We start from the raw sequence: 24,358 nt of genomic DNA on the forward strand, positions 1-24,358 counted from the left end.
TGAGTTTCATAAATCTTCTGCTCTCGAAACAGAGCTTTTCTTAAATAGATTGAGCTCTGAACACAGGACTAGGAGAAAGTGTTTGTCTTCAGCCGACTAGGTGAAAACCAAACCAAACCAAACCAACAGAGTAAAAGCAGTCCCCTGGCATCTGTCGCCCATGTTCATCTCCTGATTGCCTGGCTCTCATTCTTTCATTTGTTCATTCATTCATTCCCGCATGCATACATTTGTTTTCATTCCTTTGCTCTTTCATGTATTCGACTCTTAGTAGGTGTCTCTTACCTCTAGTAGATGTGAGACGCACAGAGTGACGAGCTAGACTCAGAAAGGCTCCCCACCTGAAGCTCCTATTCTGGTGGGGAGACCAAAAATAAGTGAATAAACAGATGCTGTCATGTGATATTGACAGGGGGTGGGAAGAAGAATGGGGCAGGGTAAGGGGATGGAGAACGAAGGGGGCTTGTTTTAGAGAGAATGGTTGGGAAGGTGGAGTTTTGGCGGATACCTGTAGGAAGGGAATAAGAAAGTGATGTGAAAATCTGGAGACGCTGTGTTCTGGAGGGGGGACCTGTAAGTGCAAGGAACCACAATTGGGAAATTGATCGGATGGTTTGAGGACCAGCAAGATGGCCAGAAGGGCAGAAGCAAATTGGGCAAGTGGGACCTGCATTGGGAGTGGCAGACCAAGTTCCATAGGGTCACAGAGGTCACGGTGAAGGTTCTGGAATTTGTTTCCAATGTTATGGGAAGCCATTGGGGAGTTTTGGCAGGGGAGTGAGGTAGTCTACTGCAGGGACCCCTGAGCTCGCACAGGGTGTATCTGGAGCCTCATTTGCTTTTTTCCCCCCTTGTGCTATTTCATTTCCTATTAGAAACAAGCTTTGCTTGGTGTGGAGCGTAATGTGCTTGCTTTCCCAGATTCCATCCCTCCCCTCTCCCATTATGCAGGCTGTGATGAATGGGCCCTATTTGACCACAGCCAATTAAAAAAATCCCATCCCTCTCACTAGAGCAGTTGGCTCAGGAACAGACATGTGATCTAAGTTGGTCCAATAGAGAGAAGCTTGGGACTATTAGATATATGGCAGATGTGAGGCTGGAATTTCTGCTGCCATTTTGTTACCTTGGAAGAAATCAGGCTGAGGATAAAGGTGACTCATGCACGGGACAGAACTAAGAGGAGTATGCTATGAAGAACAAGCCAGAGCCATGATCAAACTGCACCTGAAGTCCACCGTGTCAATGATCTTTTCAGATACTAATCATGAGACTCCCTTAGTGGTTTAAGTTGGTTCAAGTTGGTTTCTGCTAATTGCAATCAAAAGAACTTGATAGATATGCATATTTGGCAGCTAATCTGTAATATTATGCTCTTTAGTTGATGTATTACACCCTTTAAATTAATGTGGTTGCCTTTAATAAAGCTGAATTTGACCAACAAGGGGATATTATAAGTAAAAATTTTAGAAAGATTGTTTTACATGAGACAACTCTAGCTCTTTAATTCTATACAGAAAACTCCTGATGGACATACTTTGAGCTCAGAATATGTTTGCAGCCTTGAGAGGATCCCAACCTCTAGATCTACAGACTTTGGAATCAGGTTCTAGCTTTTTCTGCCCCTTGTTAGCCATGGGACCTTGAGCAAGTAACTAGGTACACCTGGACCGTGCTTTCGTCAACACTGGTCCCCACCCCTAGTAAGGAGTTTGAGAGAATTAAATAGGCATATGAAGCATTTAGCTCAATGCCTGGCACTTGCTAAGTGGTCTATGAATGTGAGCTCTTGTATAATAACATAATTCTCAGAACCACCAAGGAAAGCGGGACCAAAAATGCCACCTAGACGGCAGGATTCCTCTGCATTGCTTAATTAAGTGTGTTTCATTATTCTAACTCCCTGGGGCTTTTGAAGGAAAGATAGATTTTTAGAAACTTAGAAAGGCAGTCTCATTAACTCAGAGAGCGGGGAGGAGGCAGTCCGCAGGCAGGAAGTGAGAGGGAGGCGATGGTGCAATCATGGAGTAGAATACATGAGTATTGATGTTCACCAGCTCCTTAAGCAGTAAAAAGACACAGAGAGCCACATCACCATGTCTTTCCAGAGGACTTTTTTTTTTTTTTAATGTAAGTAGAACTTGGGTCCTATATAAGAGTGAGATGTTACTGTATTTTATGCAGTCTTAGACTCCAGCAATTATAAAACGATCTTTATTTCAAAAAGGTTAAAATGCAAAAGATGGTCATCATAGAATCGATGCAGTGGAGTACCAGTGCCTGCCATGCCCAGTGCCCTGATACCTATGAGGTAGGGGACAGCCTCATTCTATGGATGAGAAAATTGAGGTCCAGGAAGGTTGTGACCTTTTCAAGGTCATATCATTTGTGGGCAGCCGTGACAATTGCGTTCGCCCATTCATTTGAAGAATTTATCTGGTGTTCAGTGTCAAGCCCGAGAGGGGATACCCAGTGAAAACAAGAGTATAGTCCTTATCTTCATGAGGTTCAGACTAACAGGGAATTGACAAAAATGAGAAGGGAATCAAAATAATTACACTTTATTATGGCTGCTGAGAAGGGAAGATATGGGGTACCGAGATGGAAAACCTCGAAGATGGGAGAATCACTTCCTCCATACAGGGTGAAGAGAGAATGCCTCTCTGTGGAGGTGATGTTTCAACTGAGAGCTGAAGCATGAAGAACCAGACAGGAAAAGAGCCAGAGAAAGTCATGCCAAGCAAAGGGAACAGAGTGTGCAAAGTCCCTGAGGTGGGAAAGACTTGGGTGTTTACAAGGAAATGAAAAAAAAAATTGATCACAGTGGACTCCATTTCAGGTCTTTCTGATCGTTAGACCATACTACCTCTGCAGAAGGAACTGTTGAGTGTTTGAAGGGCCAGAAAGACCACGGAGCAGTGGCTGTCAGAGGGAGTCTGGTCACCTCTTCACATCAATTACTTAATCTTCCAGAAGGCAATTCCTTTTGGACATTATCGGATCAACTTCACCCCAGTCCTGTTAAACCTGGAGGAGATATTTGAAGAGCTTCCATAGGAGATGTGGTGGGGGAGGGAGGACTGTCTTGAAGGGGCTGGAGGAGGGAGGATGGTGGAAGAAGGGCTGGGAGTGGACGATGCTGTTGACTCGAGCCCACCCCTAGTCAGAGCTGCATCACGGGCCAGCTCCCTGCTGGAACACTAGGTGTCTCTGTTAACCCACATGGTGGAAGGACATTGCCCTTCTCCTGGTATTGCAGTGGCTCTTAACGTTGTGCCGTTTAGTCGCAAATGGCTTTCATCTTAGGACCTTTCTTCCCAACAGAAGGCATTGAAAATAAGAGAAGAATAAGAAGATCTCCATTTATAAATGCCTGCAAATTCAGGGTGCATGAAAGGCTCCCACTCTCAATCTGTTGGTCCCCCTAAGAGGTTGGGTGATATTTTAATGTGCAAAGACTTGTGTCATGAAGCTTTGGGCTTTGTTGGATGACCTATGGCTAATGGGACCATCTTTTTTCCTGGTTCTCATTCTACAAGGACATAATTAAAAATTATTACAATAATATCATATAGAGCTTTTTAGATTCAAACACAAAATATCTTTGACTCCTCATAACAATTCTGTGAGTCACATGAGATTATTCCCATTGAATAGATAAAGATAATAAAGTTCATAAAGATGATGTGGTGGAACCAAGATCACACAAAGACATTGACCCAACTCTTATGCCTCCAAATCCAGAAAATAAAGGTTGCAATGTATGAAAGATGCGTTACTGTCCGCCTCTTTCAACGATCTCAGGGAGGGAGTAAAGATGTCAATTAATAACAATAACTAATGGTATTACCACTTCTACAACAGTTAGCGTATATCAAGCGCTTAGAGTGTGCCAGGCCCACTGAGCTATGTTCTCTCTGCTTTTTAACCAGTTTAGTCTTCACAACAATTCCCTGAAGTAGGTACTGTTAATGTCTCTGTTTAAGAGACCAGGAAGTTGAGGCTTAAAGAGGGGAAGTTAACAACTTACCCCGGTTTACATAACTAGCAAGTTGCAGAGATAGTTCACAAACCCTAACAGTCTAACGTCAAAGCCAGGACTTGTCATCACCACTTAAATTGCCTCTATTGATGACATACTTCAGTTTTATAGGAATCACACCAATTTGTTGCATTGAGCACATTCCTAGTTGTGAATCTCTTCTCTCACTCTCAGTAAAAAAAAAAAAAAAAAAAAAAAAAGTAAAGGTTTTGGTGACAGGATGCCATTATGCTGTCTCTTTCCACATAGGCAAATAGAAACAATAATTGGAGCAATTGCCTTGATAAATAATCAGACTGTAAAGCTGCCATCAAAGAAAAAATTGTTTGATGTGTGTTTTCTCCTTTAATCAGAATGTTTGCAGAGTTGTGTGGGTCCATGCCATTCTTCTTAAGGAATGGGGCTGCCATCAGTAAGGGTAGTAGATTCAGTGCAGCCTTCCCAATTTTGATGTGTTATTAACCAGTTGATTCTGATTTTCCTGCCTTCTATTTTGCTGTCAGCTTAGCTTCTTCCGCTTGCCTTATTAAGAATTCTGCATAGTCAATAGGATGCAAATAAATGGAAACATATGCACCTCTCTGCATGTGGGAAATGTCGCTGTTGGCTGTTCTGCCACTTCTCTGCCTTTGCAGTGAGATGCTTCAGCTTCAGATGGAGGCTCTTCATCTTTAGGGGCTGGTCTGACCGCACCTGTCATTTCCATGATGGATCTAACACGGCATTAATAGCAGGTTTGGTTCACTGACTTCTCCCTCAGCTTTGGGTCTGAGAGCCCCTTAACTGCCAGCTCCTTTCACTCTGGAGCCATTTGCACATCTTCGATAAGCTTAACTTCCGTGCCACAGCAGATCATGGGCACCGGAACAAGCTCTGGAACCTGTATGTCGGGAAATTTTCTACTGCGGTTTAACGTGGTAGAGAAGAACCTGGATAGACTGTGCTGTTTGAAAGCCACCTCTGGGATTGAAGGCAGGTGCAGACCTGTCAGCCACACAGCTGGTTGAGTTAACTCTATTAGACAGTGTTGGACGATTTTGTTGTCTGAAATAGAAACCGGTATGGTGGCAGGTCATCTAGTTGCCAAATGGTGCCCCTGCTAGGCTGGTTTAAGTCTGCCTTTCTCATTGGTGCATCTGCTGGGATTGGCTGCCAGCATGTTGAAAACTGGCAGTTCTGGAAAGTTTTATTGTCTTTCTAGGTGTTTCTGTCAAGGAGAGAAAGACGAAGACTTTCCATTGTTTGATGATGACTTGGCATTTTGATTCCTAGCTCTGCTTCAACTAGAAGAAATTAGTCTCTGATTTTATGTTAATATTGGAAATGTATCATCTTTTTGACCAAGAATGATTTTCTACTTCTCTTTAAATCATAGATTCGCAGGAGCCTCTGTGCTAAATTGTTTTCTCACACTCGATTCCCATGCCCTCGTGTAATGGATTTTTGTAGTTTCTTGCTTTCTTTTCTCTTTTGAAAATCAGCAACAAGTAGAAAGAACCTCTATGGACGAAATACAATATCCCTCCCAAAGAAGAGATGGAAAAAAATGTTTTCCTAAGCTTCACGCCCACACCGATGTGATCTACCTTCTACATTTTAAGCAGGCTGAGAGCCTTTGAGAATTGAGGCAGAGAATGCAAAACGTGACCTCTTAGTTAATGGCAAAAGCCAAAAATAGGGATCTAGGACATCAAATAGCTCTTACCAACGGGTGTTTTTATGAGTGAAGTGCAAATGAAGCAGAGAATGGAGCTCCTTTCCAGGACGCAAGACCCAGTTTCCAAAACATGTGAACACTCTCTCAATTGATTGTGTTAGCTGCCTGGGTGCAGAACTGTTGGGGTCCAGAATGGGATGACTTACGTTAGACACCCAACACTGCGCTTAGCACATGCGGGACCCCAAATTTCACATCACCATTAATTATTCCTGTGTAGAGGGACAACATGAAGAAACTCGTCTCGATTACCTACGTCTTTGACCTGAAACACAAGGTCGCCTAACTCATTGTTATGAATGCCTATAAATCTTTACAAAATGGTCCCTGGGATAGCATCTCATTCTGAAAATTCCGGATCCTGTCTGGAGAAAAGAGAGAAGAATCTACAAGTGTGTTTTTGAATGGAAAGGGGTGCCCGTGACTGATATATGTCTATATGAGGAATGGTTGAGGGGTCCCACAGAAGAGACTTCCAAGGGTGTCACAAGAGTTGGTTTCAGTTTTAAATGTTTGCCGTCTGGAAATAGGAGTAGAATTGGTCTCTTAGTGACAATGCAGAGCTAGAGCCAGGAGGTTGAGGTTCCAAGGAAATAATTCTGACTCAGTGGAAGGAAGTCTTTGCTAACCTCTTTGAGCTGTCAGTGAAGGGGACCCTCCGAGGGAGTGGGACTATCACTCAGACACTGGAACCCTCCCAACCGACGGGCAGCTGTCCGTCAGGAAGGGGTTCTGCAATGTGGGTGGGGTCAAATGTGGAGGGAGGGAGTTCTGTCAGTTTAGATAAATAACCTTAACACCCTCCTATGTGGAGACATTCGAGTCCATTGATTTCTCTGCCCTAGAGTCTTCCCGTGCACTTTTGCTGAACGGCACAGCTATTGTGATAACTAATGTTTATTCTTCAGTCACTACAAACAGTGTCACTCATTTAATACTCACAGCAGCCCTATGAGATGAGTATTTTTTTAAAGTATAATTAAAATATAACATTATATTAGCTTCAGGTGTACAATGTAAGGGTCCAATATTTGTATATATTACAGAATGCTCACCATAAGTCTAGTTAACATCCGTTATGATCTATAGTTACAAATATTTTTTCTCATGGTGAGGACTTTGAAGATTTACCCTCTTAGCAGCTTTCAAATATGCAATACAGTGTTATTAGCGATCGTCACCATGCTGTACATTGCATCTCCAGGACTGGTTATTTCATACCTGGAAGTTTGTACCTTTTGATCCCTTTCACTCATTTCATCCGACCCCTAACCCTCCTCTCCCCTCCCCGCTGCCTTGGGCAGCCACCAATTTGTTCTCTGTATCTATGAGCTCATTTCTTTGTTTTTGTTTTTGTTTTTAGATCTCACAAATAAGTGAGATCATATGGCATTTGTCTTCCTCTGTCTGACTTATTTCTCTGAGCATAGTGCCCTCAAGGTCCACCCGTGTTGTCACAAATGGAAGGATTTCATTCTTTTTTATGGCTGAATAATGTTCCGTTGTGTGTTTGTGTGTGCGTGTGTGTGTGTCTCACATTTCCTTTTTTTTTTTTTGAGGAAGATTAGCTCTGAGCTAACATCCGCTGCCAATCCTCCTTTTTGCTGAGTAAGACTGGTCCTGAGCTAACATCCATGCCCATCTCCCTCCACTTTATCTGTGGGACTCCTACCACAGCATGGCTTGCCAAGCGGTGCCATGTCAGCACCCGGAATCTGAACCGGTGAACCCTTGGCCACCAAAGCGGAACGTGCCCACTTAACTGCTGCACCACTGGGCTGGTCCCTCACATTTTCTTTATCCATTCATCTGTAGTCGGACACTTAGGTTGTTTCCATGTCTTGGCTATTGTGACTAATGCTGCAATGAACATGGGAGTGCAGACATCTGTTCGATATCCTCTTTTCCTTCCCTTCAGATATACAACCAGAAGTGGGATTGCTGCACCAATTTCCATTCCCACCAACAGTGCACCAGGGTTCCCTTTCCTCCACATCTTCACCAACAGTTCTCTCTTATCTTTTTGATAATAGCCATTCTAACAGGGGTGAGGTGGTATCTCACTGTGGTTTTGATTTGCATTTCCCTGATATTAGTGATGTTGAGCACCGTTTTATGTACCTGTTGGCAGTTTCTATGTCTGCTTTGGAAAAACGTCTATTCAAGTCCTTTGCCTATTTCTTAATCAGATTATTAGTCTTTGTGCTATTGTGTTGTGTGAGTTTCTCATCTATTTTGGATATTAACCCTTTATCTGATATATGGTTTGCAAAGATTTCTCTCCCCTTCTATAGTTTGCGTCTTCATTTTGTTGATTTTTTCCTTGCTGTGCAGAATCTCTTTAGTTTGATGTGGTCCCACTTGTTTATTTTTGCTTTTGGTGCCTTGCCTCCCCTTTCTGCCAGAGATGTTGTAGAAATTATTTTGGGGTAGAAGGTTGAATCTAGAAACCTCTGGGATCCCTGATGAAGCTCATATGCCAATTTAGACTGCTTGTTGCATCATTTGAATTAGTTCAGTCTCTGTTCAACCATCTACTTACTTTCTTCATTACGTTTTTTTTAAAAAAATGCCTTTTCATTGTGGTTCAGTACAGTTTAACATAAAATTTGCCATTTTAAACTGTATAATTCAGTGGCAGTAAGTATATTCACGATGTCGTGCAACCATCACCACTATCTAGTCCCAGAACTTATTCGTAAGCCTAAACCATTCCACACTTGGTTAAATACCCCAAAGAATTAAAGACAGGTATTCAAACAAAAACAGTCCATGAATAGTCATAGCAGCACCATTCACAAAACCCAAAACGTGTGAACCACTCCACATCTACCGACAGATGAATGGATAGACTTACTAGGTATATCCATCCGACGGCAAATGCTTCAGCCATAAAGGAGTGAAATGCTAACACAGGCTCCCACATGGACGAACCTTGAAAACGCACCAAGTGGAAGAAGCCAGACACAAAAGGCCACATATTGTGTGATTCCATTTATGTGAAATATGTTCGTTACTTTTTGTCATATCTGTAAACCCTCTGTGATATTTTACACATAATGCTTTTTATTTACATTGATTTACATTTTTAGAGTTATAAAATTCCACTATAGTTTCTTCCTGAGCAATGCTATCTGTGAAATAATGGGTTTGGTACGCTAGTTCCATTTTCCAAATATACATGAAAAGAAACCAATTTAAATCTAAAAATAAAGTTAACCCATGCACCATCTAAATGCATCCATCTGTGTACCGACTGAAGTACATCGACGACTTTTCAGAAAGCAGCCTTTTGGTTCCTCTTGGTGATCAATTCCTTCTTGAACATGACCCACACTGCTCCTAGACTTAAGCTGTCCGGTAGGGCAGCCACTAGCCATATGTGGCTATTTGAATTTAAATTAATTAAAATGAAGTGAAATGGAAAAATTCAGTTCCTCAGTCACACTATCCACGTTTCCAGTGCTCAGTAGCCACAGGTGACGAGCGGCTACCATATTGGACGTCACAGATATGTGGCATTTCCATCGCTGGGGAAAGGTCCATTGGACATGACTGTCTAGAATTGGCTTCCATTCTTCCAGTTGCACCAGGGAAGCATCTCATCTCTCAGGCCCTGTGCTTAGGTCAACCTCTCACTCAGCATCCTCACTTCCTACCTCTGGTGGGGACCATTCATCCCCCAGCCAGCTCTGAAACTGACCTACTTTTCCAATGTCACCAGGGAGGGCTTGATGCCAGACCACACAGCTTGGGACCTCCTCTCGCCCTTCCCCTTCCTGCTTGCTGCTGACCAGCTCTGGACTCGCTCCATCTTGCTGCTCTCTTTCGCTCTCATCCCACTGACGCGAGGATCTCCTCCCACATAGTCCTTTCCAGCTTTCCTGGAGGGCCCCACTCTGCTTCAGACTCCATTTTGTTTTGTTATCCGAGGGTGAGAAGACATCACCCTCCATTTCCACGCTTCTCTCTCTACTCTCTTATGTGTCTGTCTTTCTCCCTTCCCCTGGCTTTTCCTTCTCTTCCTTTTCTCCTTCCTACACTTTTGTTTCCTCTTTTTCTTCTTCCTGCTCTCCCCACAACTATTCCCTGTGGTCATAACATTAAACCCTTCAAAGCTATTGAGAAAACAAACAGGAAGAGGAGCTTTGGAAAAAAAAAAAAAGCTATATTCTTCCTGTCATTTAGACAGAAAAGACTAGAAAGCAGTCCCTCCTTGATCTGGCAGTTCTTTGCACCTTAGGCGGTAAATACATCATTTTCTTCCCCACCAGGAGAGTGATGTAGCAATTATGGGCAAAGATATGAATATCGGGGCAGTGTCAGGGACTGCAAAGCTGAGTCTTCTGGGGGACACGTGTCCACCGCAGAAATCCGTGGCAGGATGTGAAGCGTTATTCCTGCTGAATTTACACAGGGCTGTCAAGTTTCATTAGGAGAGTGGGCAGCACTTGGACTGCTATTTAGGCCGGGACATATTTAACTCTGTTCTGATGGTTCTGAGGTGTCATCCAGCACAATGGGACATTCTCCACGCTGCCGAGGACTCCAGCTCTGGCCAGATGAAAATCTGCTCCTGTTCATTCAGCAAATGGCCACTGATCACCTACCATATGCTGGACGCTGTGTGCGGTGTGGGGGGCATGCGGCAATAACTCAGACACTGTCTCTGTTCCCCAGGAGTTTACCCTCCAGCAAAGGAGCTGATGTGTGTGTGTGGAAAACTCTGTAATAATAAGGTAGAAAGGGAGGTGCAGGGGAAGCGATGGAGGTTCCGAGGAGGGAGTGGAGACTGGAAGCTCCGTGAGCCTTTTGGGAAGAGGTGAACCCTTGTGCTCGGTTCTGGAGAGTCTGAACATGTGACTATTTAGGGGGGAAAAATCTTTGTATTAGTTGAGATTTTTGTGATTTTAACTGATGGGAAATCAATTCTCAATCACTTAAGCAAAAACGGAAACAAAAGAATTTATCGCTCCATTCAACTGGAAAAGGATGGAGTATCCTTGTTGTCTGGCATATCTAGACATATCCAGGCTCAAATGATGTCTTCAGATCTCTCCTTCTCTCTCTCTCTCTCTCTCTTTCTTTCATGTTTCTCTCTCTTATGGCTCATTGTTTGCCACCATGAGATGGGGAAGAGCATCATCTAAAATGAATGTGGATTCCCATACTTTTGTCACTGTATCTCCTTAAATCAAGAGAGACATTATCCCCTCTACAACAGAAAATTCCCAGAGAAGGAATCCGATTGGATGAGCTCGAGCCATGTGACCATTTCTAAACCAATCAGTATGGGCAGAGATCCTCCTGTTGGCCAGGAAGGAGAAGATCTATTATCAGGAAATGGAAATAGCCAGAAACAATAGTGATTACTGCTTTCCCAGTGGAATACAGGGTAGGAACAAAAGCCAAGAAGCGGGAAATCACAAGGACACTATGAGTTGTCTGGATTTGCTCCAATGAAGGATCCATAAAGAACAGTTTTAGGAGGTAAGGTTGAAAGTTAAACTTGGCTAAAGAGTAATGGATTTTATTTCTGGACAATAGGGAGGCATTTCAGGCTTTTGAGCAGAATTGAACATAATCAGAACTGAGTTTAGGAATGTTTATCTGGCAGGTGGGCTTCATGTGAGCGTGGGGATGACGTACAGGGAATCTGGAGACCAGGCGAGGTGTTCTGAGTCCAGGCAGGAGCAAAATGAGTATTACATAAGTTATTTTGGTAATAAGTAACAGAAATTAGCTCTGATTAGATTAATTTAAACAAAAGAGGTAGGAAGAAGGAATGATAGAAAATATATTGGGACTTTACTGCTGGGGCATCTTAAAAAATCAAACTTGAGCAGCCAAGGATTAGAAAGGACAGAAGATGACATAACATTCATTGATGGAGGAAAGTCACCATTACCTTGGTCCAGATCGAAATTCCTGGTCTCTCTCTCATCTGTTAAGTTTCAGATTCCTAGGACAGAGAGTCTGATGGATCCAGCTTGGGAAGATGCACCCCCTGACCCCAGATCTATTTTTTGTGGCTGGGGGGAAGAATGATGTTCAGATGTACATAAGTGTTGCTTTTTCCAAAGAAAGGGCTTATTATATGTCAATAACCCACCCTACAAGGGAAGTAATCCTGTGAACTCTACTGGCGTAGAAGGAAGCCCAGGTTTTTGCTAGGGGAAGGAACATGAATATTAAGTTTGTGTTTAGAACAGAGTTCAAATGAGTGGTCAGCAGATGTGTTTTATTTCATTGAGGGTGTTATTTTTAAATAAATTTGAATGCCTCTGGATGGGATTTTCACCACTCTCCGGGATCTTGCACGTGGCCCATTTCTGTCGTTGATGCTTCCTGGAAAGCATGAGTTCTCCTCCTGAGGACTCAGCTTGGTGTTTGCCGTGAAGAAAAGCAGGCAGAAATGAAGTAATGCAAGATTAACCAGTATCCCGATAGGTTAGGTCCCCTGCTAACACTTTTATAGCGTCAGGGACTTTGGTCGCAAATATACTATCATTTATTGTAGTTATTTATATTTTATAATTATTCCCCAATAACGGTAATTTTTTTCTGCTAAACTCTAAAGACTTTGGAGAAAGGACCACAAATTTTGTACCTACCATCTTATCTCTTGCATGTTGCTGTCATATAGTAGGTAGTCAATTAATATTTGTTTAAATTGATGTGTTTGCTAAGAAATGGATTTGAATCATTTCAATAGATGTTCACTTGAGAGCTTACTTAGTGGACCAAACTCTTGATTTATGGTCATCACTTACGGTCCTAGTTTTAACACTGAATGTTGCATGCCCCAGGAAACCCCTCAGTTCTGGGAAAACTGGGGTAGTTGTTCACCCTACTTATGGCTGTCGATCAAGAAATGTGTTTATTATAGGCCCTGGTCTAAGTCTCAGCTCTGTCACCAGGAAACTTCTCAATTACGCTGTGTGGTTGCTTGTGTCCTCCCGAAATTCACATGTCGAAACTCTGCTCCCCAGTGTGATGCTATTCAGAGGTGGGGTCTTTGGGAGGTAAGTAGCGTTCGACGAGGTCATGAGGGCTGTTGTGATGGGATTTGTGCCCTTATAAGAGGAGGAAGGGACTTGAGATCGTCTGTCTCTGCCACGTGAGGACACAGAGAGAAGAGGGCTGTTTGTAAACAGGGAAGCCGTCTCTCAAATCGGCCATGGCTTCATCTTGGACTTCCATGCCCCAGAACTGCGAGAAAAAAGTGTTTGTTATTTAAGCCGCCCAGTAGCTTATTATAGGAGCTGAGCAGACTGAGACAGTGGCGTTACCCTGATTGACACAGGAACGAGCCGAATCTCAGAGGACTCAGGTGATTGCTTAAGGATACAGGGCCAATAAGGGTGGATTGAAAACTCAACTCCAGCTTTTCTGTCCCCAAATCTGCCTTTCTCTCTACCTGACAATATTCCCAGAGTTCAGAGCACTGGGTTATGAACTCTTCTCCTCAGGAGTTTATGATCTAGCAGAGGTGATCAAGTTGGGCAGCTTACGAATAACACAAGTCCAGGCGTCTCCCTTGGCATCACATTCCTCACGGATTTGCGTTTTATTTTCACAGCTCTTCTGGCAGATGGTAGTATTGGGTTGTGTTAGTCAGGGTCCTCCAGAGAAACAGAACCAGTAAGATGTATCGAGATACAGAAATACAGAAAGAGACTTATTATGAAGGATTGGGTCACATGGGGATGCAGGCTGAGAAGTCCCACAGTTTGCTATCTGCAAGCTGGAGGCCCGGGAAAGCCAGTGGTGTTGTTCCAGCCCAAACCCAAAGGCCAAGAATTAGGGGATAATGGTGTGAGTCCCAGACTGAGTCCAGAGATCCAAGAACCCGGAGCACTCATGTCCGAGGGCGGGAGAAAATGGACATCTGAGCTCAAGCAGCGAGAGCAAATTCTCCCTCCCTCTGCTTTTTTCTTCTGTTCAGACCCTCAACAGATTGGATGGTGCCCACCCACACTGATGAGGGCTGTGTTCTTTTCTCAATCTACTGATTCAAATGCTAATCCCTTCCAGAGACACCCTCACTGACACATGGAGAAATAATGTTTTGCCAGCTCTCGAGGCGTCTCTTAGCCCAATCACAGAAAATTAACCATCGCAAGACTCTGCAGAAAGGTGTCTTTTAAAAATTTCCTCCAAGTGGTTGGGACTACCCATAAATAAGGAAGGTGTACTCTAAGAGAGGCGCATGCTGCATGAAAAATAAGCATTGACAGTTAGGAGAGGGCTTACCTGATTTGGAGGAATCAGGAAAGACTACGTGGGGGAGGTGTTATTTGAGATGCTCTTGAAGGGTGGCCAATAAATATAACGTATGGGACGGAAAGGAATTATGGCTCCAGAAAACCGTGTGGACAAAGACATGTGGCCTGGCTCAGCCTCGCCACTCAGTCCTGAGGTTGGTGTTAACTGGGAAAAACGTGATCCCGAGGTGAAGATTAATGCGCTCCTTTTCGAATCAAGTCAGTTGAATGTTGAGCAGGCTGTGCCCGACAGCATGGTGCTAGATAAACATCACTGACTGGAGCCAGGACCTGATCTGTGCTTCTGGTGAGAGCAAATCTGTGATTGTGACATCCTGAGGGAACAGTAGGAGACAATGTACGGCTAAGGGCTGTAACACGAGGTGTGGATTACAGTGAACCAAGAAAAGGAAAGATTACGAGGAGAGGCCACGTGGAGGAAAGTGAGCTTGGAATCAGCCTCATTCTCTCTATTCCCCCTGACAAAAGTATTGCGTTTAGATTGAAGATGATGAGATAGGAAGGCATTCAGGGTGAGAGGAACAACGTATACTAAGAGACGGGGATAAGACCAAATACAGTGTGTATTGGGAGAGAAATCGGGAGACTGGATCAAATGCTGCAGAGCTGGTGGGAAACGGAGGCATATGTGGTACCACACCCACATTTTTCAGAGAAGGTTAAACGAGGTGCAGAGAGGCTAACTGGGAGCAGATGCAGCTTAATTCAGAGGCCTTGGAATTTGTTTTGTTTCAAATAGTCACTCTACCACTTAAACCAGCTGGGATTAATTTTATTTTCAAATAACAGCAAGCCCAAAACATATAAGTGGCTCAAACAAGATAGGCATTGAATTCTCTCTCCTGTAAAAGAAGTCCAGAGGTAGTCCAGGGGTTGTGTGGTGTTCTGTGGTGTCAGGAACTCAGCCTCCTTTTGCCTTGTGGCTCTGCCGCCTTCAGCCAGTGGCTTCTACCTCATAGTCCAATAGGGTTGCTAGTGCTCCAGCCATCATGTCTGCATTGCAGCCAGGAGGAAGGAGCAAAGAAGTGCTTTTCCTCTCCCTATAAGATACTCCCTATAAGTTATACACATATATTCTCTCTTCCAGTTGGCTAGAACATAGTCACATGGCCATGCCTAGCTACAAGTAAGGCTGGGAAATGTAAACTTTATTATAGAAGGCTATGTGCCCAGCTGAAAATGGGTGTTTCTATTACTAAGGCAGAAGAGGAGAGAAGACACTGATGCACAACCAGAAGTGTCTGTCACAGGGTGACTTTGGTACCATCATAAAATCATCATAAAATCTTCTGAGCCTCTTGTTCTTTCTCTGTGACATGGAAAAATCCGCACTTAGTTCTCAGGGTGAAAATTCAGGTAACATACGGAAAGTATCTGGCACAACATTGAACACGCATTGGGTGCGAGATACATCTTAGTCCCTTTCTCTAAGTGGTTGTTATTACTCATATCCAGGGAGGTCACAAGCTCCCAGGTCTCCTGGGGTGAAGACCAGGGTTTGAGCTGGGCGGCAGCACGGAGAAACGAGTTTCTTAACTGTTTTCTGGCTTGTTTGCTTAACCGACTGATATAAGCAGTCGAATATTTTTTTCCAATAATAATTTATAAGGAAGTACAATATATTAAAGGTTCAAGCACGGTGGGAATCTGAGAGGCCCATTGGCTTCACGTCCAAGCTTTCTCCTCTGCCTTCGAGTTCCCTCTCCAGATGCCCGCTGATCCCCCAGCACAGGTGGACGCCCGCTGGACAGATAATAGAGCTCATTGTGGAGGGTAAGATAACGTGGCAGAGAACTGAGACCTGTCCTTCCTTTAATAAATATGGTTGAGCATCTCCTCTATGCCAGAAACTGTTCCAGGTTCTGGAAGGGGAATACAGCAGAGAATAAAATAAACAAATCCTCCATTCTCATGGGGCCCGTATTCCAGTATGGGGATATCCGGAAATTCCTGGATAAAATTGCGCTTTGAACTGATCCACATCATCTCATTCCACCTATTTTCGGGGGATGCGAAGGTGAGAAGACAACATCCACGTACATCTGCCTCTTTGAGATCCCGAGTAATTTGGCAGCATAGACGCAGGTGACTGAGTGAGCTCAGGAGCTGCTTGTCCCATTACCTACTTTTTTTGGCTCTCTCGGAATAGATGCTCATTACGTGGGATGGTTCCATTAACCCCCGTGCCAGCCAGTTCCTCATCTAAACGGTTAGGTGAGCAGAGTCATTAAAGGTTAGTGGTGGTATATTTGGTGCTGTTTTGATAGTGTTATAGGATACTATCCAGAATTTCAAGAATTTTCAGACCCCCCCCCCCCCAGCCCCCACTGCCCAGGTTCCTGAGAGAACCATGCATGTAAGGGACAAGAGCAGAGTGGCATTCCAAGAACCACTTTATTAATGGACACTGAGGCTTCCAGTAACTTCTGATAACGTAGAATGAGGACAGGCATCTTAGACTCTGTGCTCTGTGTCCTGCTCCCAGTGTAGACCTTTGGCCAACTGGTTCAGAGATACCATCTGGGGCGGGAAGGGAATGGCCATATTTACAGAGAAAGCTTTGTCCTAACTTACTTACTGCAAGTTTTAGACTCAGAGGTTGGATTCCCAAAGACAACATGTGGGCCATGTCCCCAAAATGTCACCTCTGGCTCGGGTGTACTACCAAATAGAGACAGGAAGCCCAGGAGACGTGAAAGGCAGGCTGTCACCTGGGTCACTGACCTCATACCATAGCCTGGTCCAGGGGTACTGTGGGCTCTGAGCCATCAGATTCATTCCTTCTGCTTCCCTGAGGGAGGGGCCTCGAGGGCACATTGGCTCCCTTGGGGCACTGGGATTAGCAGCCAAAAGGATCCTCCTGCATCTGAAAGAAAGCCCTTTAATCTCAAATTTTAGGAGGAGAAAAGATAATTATTTAAAACTGTAACCATTACTGCTATTCCTGCTACCATCATTTATTATATGTCACACACTCTTCTGGCCACATTACATACCTTGTCTCATTAAATTTCATCTAATTTAATCTCTATAATTATGCAGCGACGTCACTATTAAAACCTCACTTTTACAGAAGAGGAAATGGATGCTCTGAGAATTTGGGATACTTACCTGATATGGAAAGCAACAGATCTGCATTCTGAGTCAGGCCGTCTGATTCCAGAACTAAGCAGTTGTCTTCCAGAATCCCCTCCCGAAGTTGTTGCACAGGAAATCAGCATTTAATGAACAAGAGCCTGGAGGCCTATGTCTGCCCATTCATTTGTTCATTTATTCGACAAATACCTTTAAGCTCTTCCTGCAAGATGCTAGTTGCTTTAGAATCGCAGTGATCAAAACAGACTAAGATCCCCCCCTTTGTGGAAGTTAGCATCTCCTGCTCTAATTTTTAAAAATTTAGTATCACTCAGCCAAGGCAACTAACATTATTTTTTTTTTAATGGCCACAATAGAATTTGAGTTGAAAGAATAAATACTCCCCTCTTCTTTTTTTTTTAAACCCAGTTTTTTTTTTCTTTTTCTCTATGCTGTAGTTTCTGAGCTCATTTTGGATGGCGCTGGCCTGGAATATGCAGATCTGTGTGCTGGAGTTATTGCATTTCTGTCTTGACATTTAAGCTTTAGCTCTGTGGTCACACCTTTGGGGATCATTCAGGGGAAAAGGGAAGCCACCCAATGAGGGTATGCAATTGAGCACGGGGTAAAGAGGAAGGTGCATTCATGAAGACGCTTGCTGGAAAGAAACCATGGTGCAAGGGTATCTGGGCAAGGGGCGGTGCAGGGGTTGGGAATTGAAAACGGGTAAAGGCACCAGGAGTTTGCTCTCAAGAGAGGCGAGGATTCATGCCCAGAAGGGAGTGGTTAATGGAGGATAAGAGGGTGCTGAGACAGACAGCACAGTCAAAGGGATTTCAAACCACCCAGAGAAAGCTGGAAAGAGCAGAAACGTTGTAAAAATGCGAGCGTCTTGAGAACTGAAAGGAGGTTAAAGAAAACAGTGACTCTGTTTTCAAAAACATGTAAATTAAATGACAAACGAAAAAACCGTGACACCCAAAGCAGTTCCAGGAGGCATTTTAAGGGATAGTGAGATTCCAGACAAGGCCTGGAAACGTGGGAAATGGCAAAGCAGATGGAAAATTAAATGAAAATTGAGAAACTCTAACCGGGTTATGGTGGCATTTATGAAGCGGTAAGAGAATTAGTCTGAAGGGAAATAGTGAATAATAAATATGTCTAGCGAACATTTCCGAAAATCAGATTTGGGAAGTTAAAGGAGACTTACGACTGTAAGGCAAAAGGGAGAAAATAGAAATCTGGAGGAATGAGACATGAAAGCAATAGTTAAGGAGCATATCCAGCCCGTATATGGGGGTTTTTTTTGGTAAAGAAGATTGGCCCTGAGCTAACATCTGTGCCAGTCTTCCTCTATTTCTGTGTGTGGGATGCTGCCACAGCATGGCTTGATGAGCAGTATGTAGGTTCACACCCAGTGGCCAAACCCACAAACCTGGGGCAACTGAAGCTGAGTGCACGAACCTAACCACTACGCCACTGGGCCGACCCCAGATTGGCGTTTCATAGAAGGACAGGGGGACCCTGGTAATGAGAATGGCTGTGATGAGCATGGCTTTAAAAATACCAGGTTGCATTTGGGGCAGGGTAGAAAATATGACAGGGTGGAAACATAGTAAAAAATGCATGGGAAATTTACATATACATTAACTACTATTTATTAGGCAACAGCTGTATACCAGGCATCTTGCTGGGCATTTTATGTCCATTGTTGCTGGTCCTGCCCCTAGACCTGGGGGTTAGGTATCTGTTAGGTTAAACTACATGAAACCGTCATGGCTAGTTCCTAATGGCTTAACCCGATCCATTTTTACAGAGAAGGAAAGAAAGAAATGAAGGCTCAGAGCATTTTAAATACGCTGCCCAAGGTGATACAGCCAGGGAGTGGCAGAGCCAGGCTTTGATCCTGGTGCGTCATCCACCATGGAGACACAGCAATTCGTTCTTTTATTCATCTCCACGTATTTATTCAGCACCGGCTCTCTGCCAGGTGCTGTTTGGCACTAGAAAACAATACGAAACAAGGCCAGTGAGGTCCCTGCCTTCACAATGCATACAATCTACTGGTTAAAACAAACAGACAAACAAAGCAAGGACAGCCCAGAACAGCTCTCGCATAGAAATATAATGCCAGCCTCACGTAATCTGGAATCTTCTGGCAGCACGTTAAACTAGTGAAAAGAAGCAGATGAAATTTGTTTTAATAATACATTTTATTTCACCCAATGTGTCTAAAATATTTCAATATGAAATCAATATCAATTTGTCCATGAGTCTTTCCCACTATTTTTTTATACAAAGTCTTCAAGATCCAGGGTATCTTGGGCCCTTGTGGTGCATCTCCATTCAGACTAACTAACCACACTTCAAGTGCTCAACACTTGAAGCCACCTGTAGTTGGTGGCCACCATATTAGATGGCGCAGGACTACAGAGAACTTGACAATTCTGGCCCAATTTCTTTGCAGTCATAATATAGGGAAAAAAGCCTACCATTTTTTTTTTTTTTTGGTGAGGAAAATTGGCCCCACATTTTTATGTGGTACACCACCACAGCATGGCTTGAGGAGTGGTGCATAGGTCCACGCCTAGGATCCAAACCTGCAAACCCCGGGCCCCTGACGTGGAACATGCAAACTTAACTGCTACGCCTCTGGGCTAGCCCCTACGCCTACTTAGTTTTCAGTGTTATTTCTGATCCCCATATATCAGCTATTCATAAGGCACAAAATACAAGCAGTAGAGAAATGTTCCTTTCACCTGGACTTCAGCTTCAAACACCTAGGACTATAGATACCAAAGGAAGCTTGTATGTGTGTCACATAATTTTCATATTTTCTGGCTGAGTGTTGTGTATGTCACTGACAATAAAAAAAACAACTACCTGGCATTTACCGTCGATGGATGATGATAACAGAAGTGGACCCTCTGTGAACCATGAGAGCCCCCCACCCTTCTATATTTCACCAGCAGGCTTTTGTGTGTTTATTGCTCCTGATGGAAAGATTGAAGGTGTAATGTGAAGCTTAGCAGCAGCCAGAATTTCTGATCTTTTATCTGGGCACTAAAAGTTTATAATCAATTTTTGAGAGAGAAACAAAATGGTGAGCTTTTACTGTTTAATACAAGTGCCCAGCAGGTGTTAATGGGGACCAAGCAATGGGGCGTATAATGGTATTTCCCTAGGTAGAGAAGTTTGCTCTGGAGCAAGTTTAGATGGGAAGAAATCCTGAGGAAATACAGACTCCCTTTCCTAGAAATTGGATGGGGAAATCGAAGGTAATAGGTCCTTGCTCCCTGCCAATTTCATAATGAAATTACTGCTCAGCAAAAGTTTCTGTTAGAGTTTTTTTTTCCCCCTTCCAAGGTACTGAAGACTCTTAATGGAAAAAATAAAAAAGAAAGAGACATTATTAACATTGAGTGTATGGACTCATTGGTCCAGAATATTGAATCTTAAAGGAACACAGAAAAATCTGGAGCATGAGGATCTCCATATAATCTGAAGAGGAGTGATTGCCTGTAAATAATCACCCTGGTAATTCCATCTGATTTCACTACAAAATGGGAGACAAGGGAATGAGCGGAGGAGATGGAGATGGGAAATTAAAGAACGAGATTTAAGTAAATTCGACTGACAACTCCAAAGACCTGGGTCTCAGCAGCACACGTCGGCTTCCTTATTGAAACGGTGACTGTGGTGTTTGGTTCACGCGACGTAACCCCGTGTATGGCTCCTCCTGGCGTCACATGTCTATGTCATACCCAAACATTTGTTCTCTGGCCTGCCTTTTCCAAACACCTAACACACTGGATATTTCCAAACCTCTTGATAATTGACTAAAATTTTTAGTTTCACCCACATTTGGGGCATTAGGTTGATCCGACCTGAACTCTATTCATCCCAGAGTGTTGGATCATTAAAACCTGGCTTGAAAGCTCAGTGGATTCAATAATTAAAAAGAAATACCTCACTGATTTGGCTGGTCTAACTGAGTTTTGGGCAGCAGATACAGAGGGACTTGCTAACGGATTTTCTACTAGCCCAGATGAAGGCCATGCACTGGTGGTCTTTGTCTGCAATTGTTCTGTAGAAATTCCATGAACAGAGTTCCATCAGGGTGTTTCACAGTTCTGTGCCTTTGGCTTTGCAGTTTCCTCCATGCAGCATCTCCCTCCTTTCCCCTGGCCATTCACCTGGCCAACTCTTACTCTTCCTTCCAACACAACCCAAACATCTCCCACTTGGTTTCCTGACTTCAGCCCTGCCTCCACACTAGAACTGGGCACTCCATTCCTCGTGTTCTTCACCAACCTACTTGGTACCTACCTCTAATTTCACACTTACTGTTCTTTACTGCAATTATTTGTGTGCCTCTCTAAAGCCTTGAAAACTGAAATGTTTGGCTATTTTCGTGTCATTTTTCTAGCATAGTTCTTGGTGTGGGCATGACACATAGTAGGTACTCAAGCATGTCTGTTGGATGAATGGATGGATGGATGTATTGACAGATGGATGGACAGATGTATTGGTGAATGGATAGATGACACTTCTGGTGGGGATCTGTCAACATACTCAACCACCAAACATTAAGTGCACCCCTACAGTGTGCCAGACGATGTGAGAAGACTGAAAATAACCATGGGGAGCAAAACCAAAAAGTCGACTTGAAAAATATAAGCAGCTTGATTTCGGCCCCAACTAATTACTTTAAAAGCTGGTTGGTAATGAGGAATTTGACCAAAATTCAGTCCTCCTCTAACCCTAGTCCATGCAAATATCTTCTCAAGAGTCTCAGTAAGGGAATGTGAGTGGAACCTCCTTAGATGTGCCTCTCTGGGCTGCATCTATTTAGCTCATCAAACACCAGCCAGGAGGCATCAGAGGAAAGAAGAAACAGAAAAAAAAGTTCCAATTGTCTTAATAGTGAATTTTTTTTAGCCATAAACAAAAATGTTGACGTTGTCTTCAAACGCAAAGAAACATTGTTACTTCTGCTTCCAATGACAGCAAATCAGAGTGCATCGCTCCTCTTCTGAAAACCTTTCATGGAACTCCAGGGCTTTCTGAATAAAATCTAAACCTTTTAGGGTGTCATACGAGGTCCCTTATGATCTGGCTTCAGGGATCTTCTCCAGACAAATCCCGCTCAGCTTTATCCTGCTTCTCCCAGCCTATGTCACTCCCCTTGCGGGCTCTCCTTGACTCAAGATGCTTCCTCTGCTCAGAATCCTTTTCTCCCAGCTCTCCTCAACCCCTTCCCTCTTCAAGATTCCCCAGGAAGTCCTCCCTAAATCCCTCAGATGGAGATAGAGCCGTTCCTCTGCGTTCTCACAACTTCTCACATTTACGGCCCGTCGATGTTCAAGTGGCATTCTCTGTGCTGCCATTGTTTATGTGTCTGTCGACGAATTGTAAGAATATGGGTAAGAGAGTGGACAGACACTATGTGTTTTATTTCTGTGTCTAGGGGACTCATCATAAGGCCTGATACATAGGCATTCAGTAAATAGTTGAATCAATAAAATACCTCTCTAGGAAATGCCTGAGATACCTCAAATGCACCAAACAGAATAGTGGTTACTCCTTGCTTCTTCTGGAATAGCAGTGTTTTATTTTTCTGGTTTTTAACAAACAGTATTTTTGTTAAAAAATAAGTATTTGCAGAAAATTTGGAAAATGCAAAGATACGCAAAAGAAAATAAAGAGTACCTGTAATGCTTCTATGCAGAGACCAGCCCTATTTTTCTCCTCTTTTCTGCTTGTTTAACATTAAATAGCGAGCATTTTCTCCATGCTATTAACTTGTCTTCCAAAACATGATTTTTAGTGACTCAAATAGTTCATTGAGTGGATACACAATACTGTTCTTTGCCTCTCTCCGTTTTTTTTCGCCTTGTCCTCAGAGACCTCATTCTCCCCGACACAACACAGTCAGGCCCAGGGGCGGACATGTGACCAGTCAGGCCAATCTCTCCTTTTGGAATTTTTTTGTAGTCTAGTCCTCCTCCTTAATATTTTATTTCTTCAGCTGCTTTTGGTGTTGAAGGAATATAAAGCAAGAACATGCTATGGCTTCTGGATACCCAGTCTTTCTGGGGAAGTCTTGGAACACTTCAATTCCACATAGTGTATTTATTGGGCATCTGCTAAGGGGTATGTTTTCTTGAAAGTCTTCAACAACATTAGTTTTTCTCAAGTTGCAAGGGGATGAGGACCCCTGGAGACCCTCGCCCCCAAATCCTGGGAGATGAGCTCTGCCTCGCCTCCCCATCTGTGTCCAGCCTGACTACAGGCGAGGTGGCTTCGAGGACTGGTGGAGGTAGGGTATTGTAAGGCAGACAGCCGTCACCTGCAATGGAAATACCTGCGCCCAAAGTTGACTGCATGGATGTTGTATAAGGCAGATTGCACAAGACTGTGTAAGATTAGGTAAGACTGAGTCATCGTCCTTGATGCCTCTCTCTCCCTCACCCCCACTTCGAACCCATCACTAAATACCTGCTAAATATTTCTCCACTTGGTCCCGTTCGTTGCTGCTGCTTCTCCTCTTTCTTCTCTTTTGAGGCCACAGCAGGAACAAAGCCAACATGACCTCTCACCTGGATAATGAAAGCACTGCAAGCAGCCCCCCTATATCTGCTCTCCAACCGTTCTCTACCCAGCCTTCAGGTCATACTATACAAGAAAAGTCTGATTATATCGTCCCCTGGATTAAAACCTTCAACGTCTACCTATTGTTTTAAAACAAATACGAAATTCCTCAACATGAAAAGCTTTGCACCATCTGCCCCTATTCACCTTCTCAGCCACATCACATTTCACATTCCCCTCTCTCTGTGTCAGCCTCGCTGATTTACGGTCAGTCCCTCATATGTATTACCACAGGGCCTTTGCACATGCCTCCTGTTTACCAGGAACATGGTCATGTCTTTTCTTACCTTGTTAATCCTGGTTCACCATTCAGGTCAAGCTGCACTTTTTTACAGAAGCCTTGCCCGACCCCTGTTTCACTTTCACATAGCACACCCACCTCTGAATTGTAGCACTTGTCATAGCTCTGTGATTAATCAATTAATGCCTGTCTTCTGTTTTAGACTATAAGCTTCACGAGGGCAAGAATCATGGCTGTTTCCTTATTTATCCCCAACCAGCTAGCTGAGTCTTGGCGTGTAGCGAATATTTCAGAAATATTAGTTGAATGAATAATGAATGGATGGGATAGTGTTTCTTTGA

At 43.6% G+C, this 24,358-nt stretch overlaps 1 protein-coding gene across 1 annotated transcript in view; it reads left to right on the top strand.

Annotated features, from left to right (window-relative positions):
- GRIN2A (glutamate ionotropic receptor NMDA type subunit 2A) overlaps nucleotides 1-24,358 on the top strand; it is a 361,399-nt gene that overhangs the window by 227,569 nt on the left and 109,472 nt on the right. The gene's annotated exons all lie outside the window — the stretch shown is intronic.

This window comes from Equus caballus, chromosome 13, assembly GCF_041296265.1.
Source record: "Equus caballus isolate H_3958 breed thoroughbred chromosome 13, TB-T2T, whole genome shotgun sequence".
Lineage (NCBI taxonomy): Eukaryota > Metazoa > Chordata > Mammalia > Perissodactyla > Equidae > Equus > Equus caballus.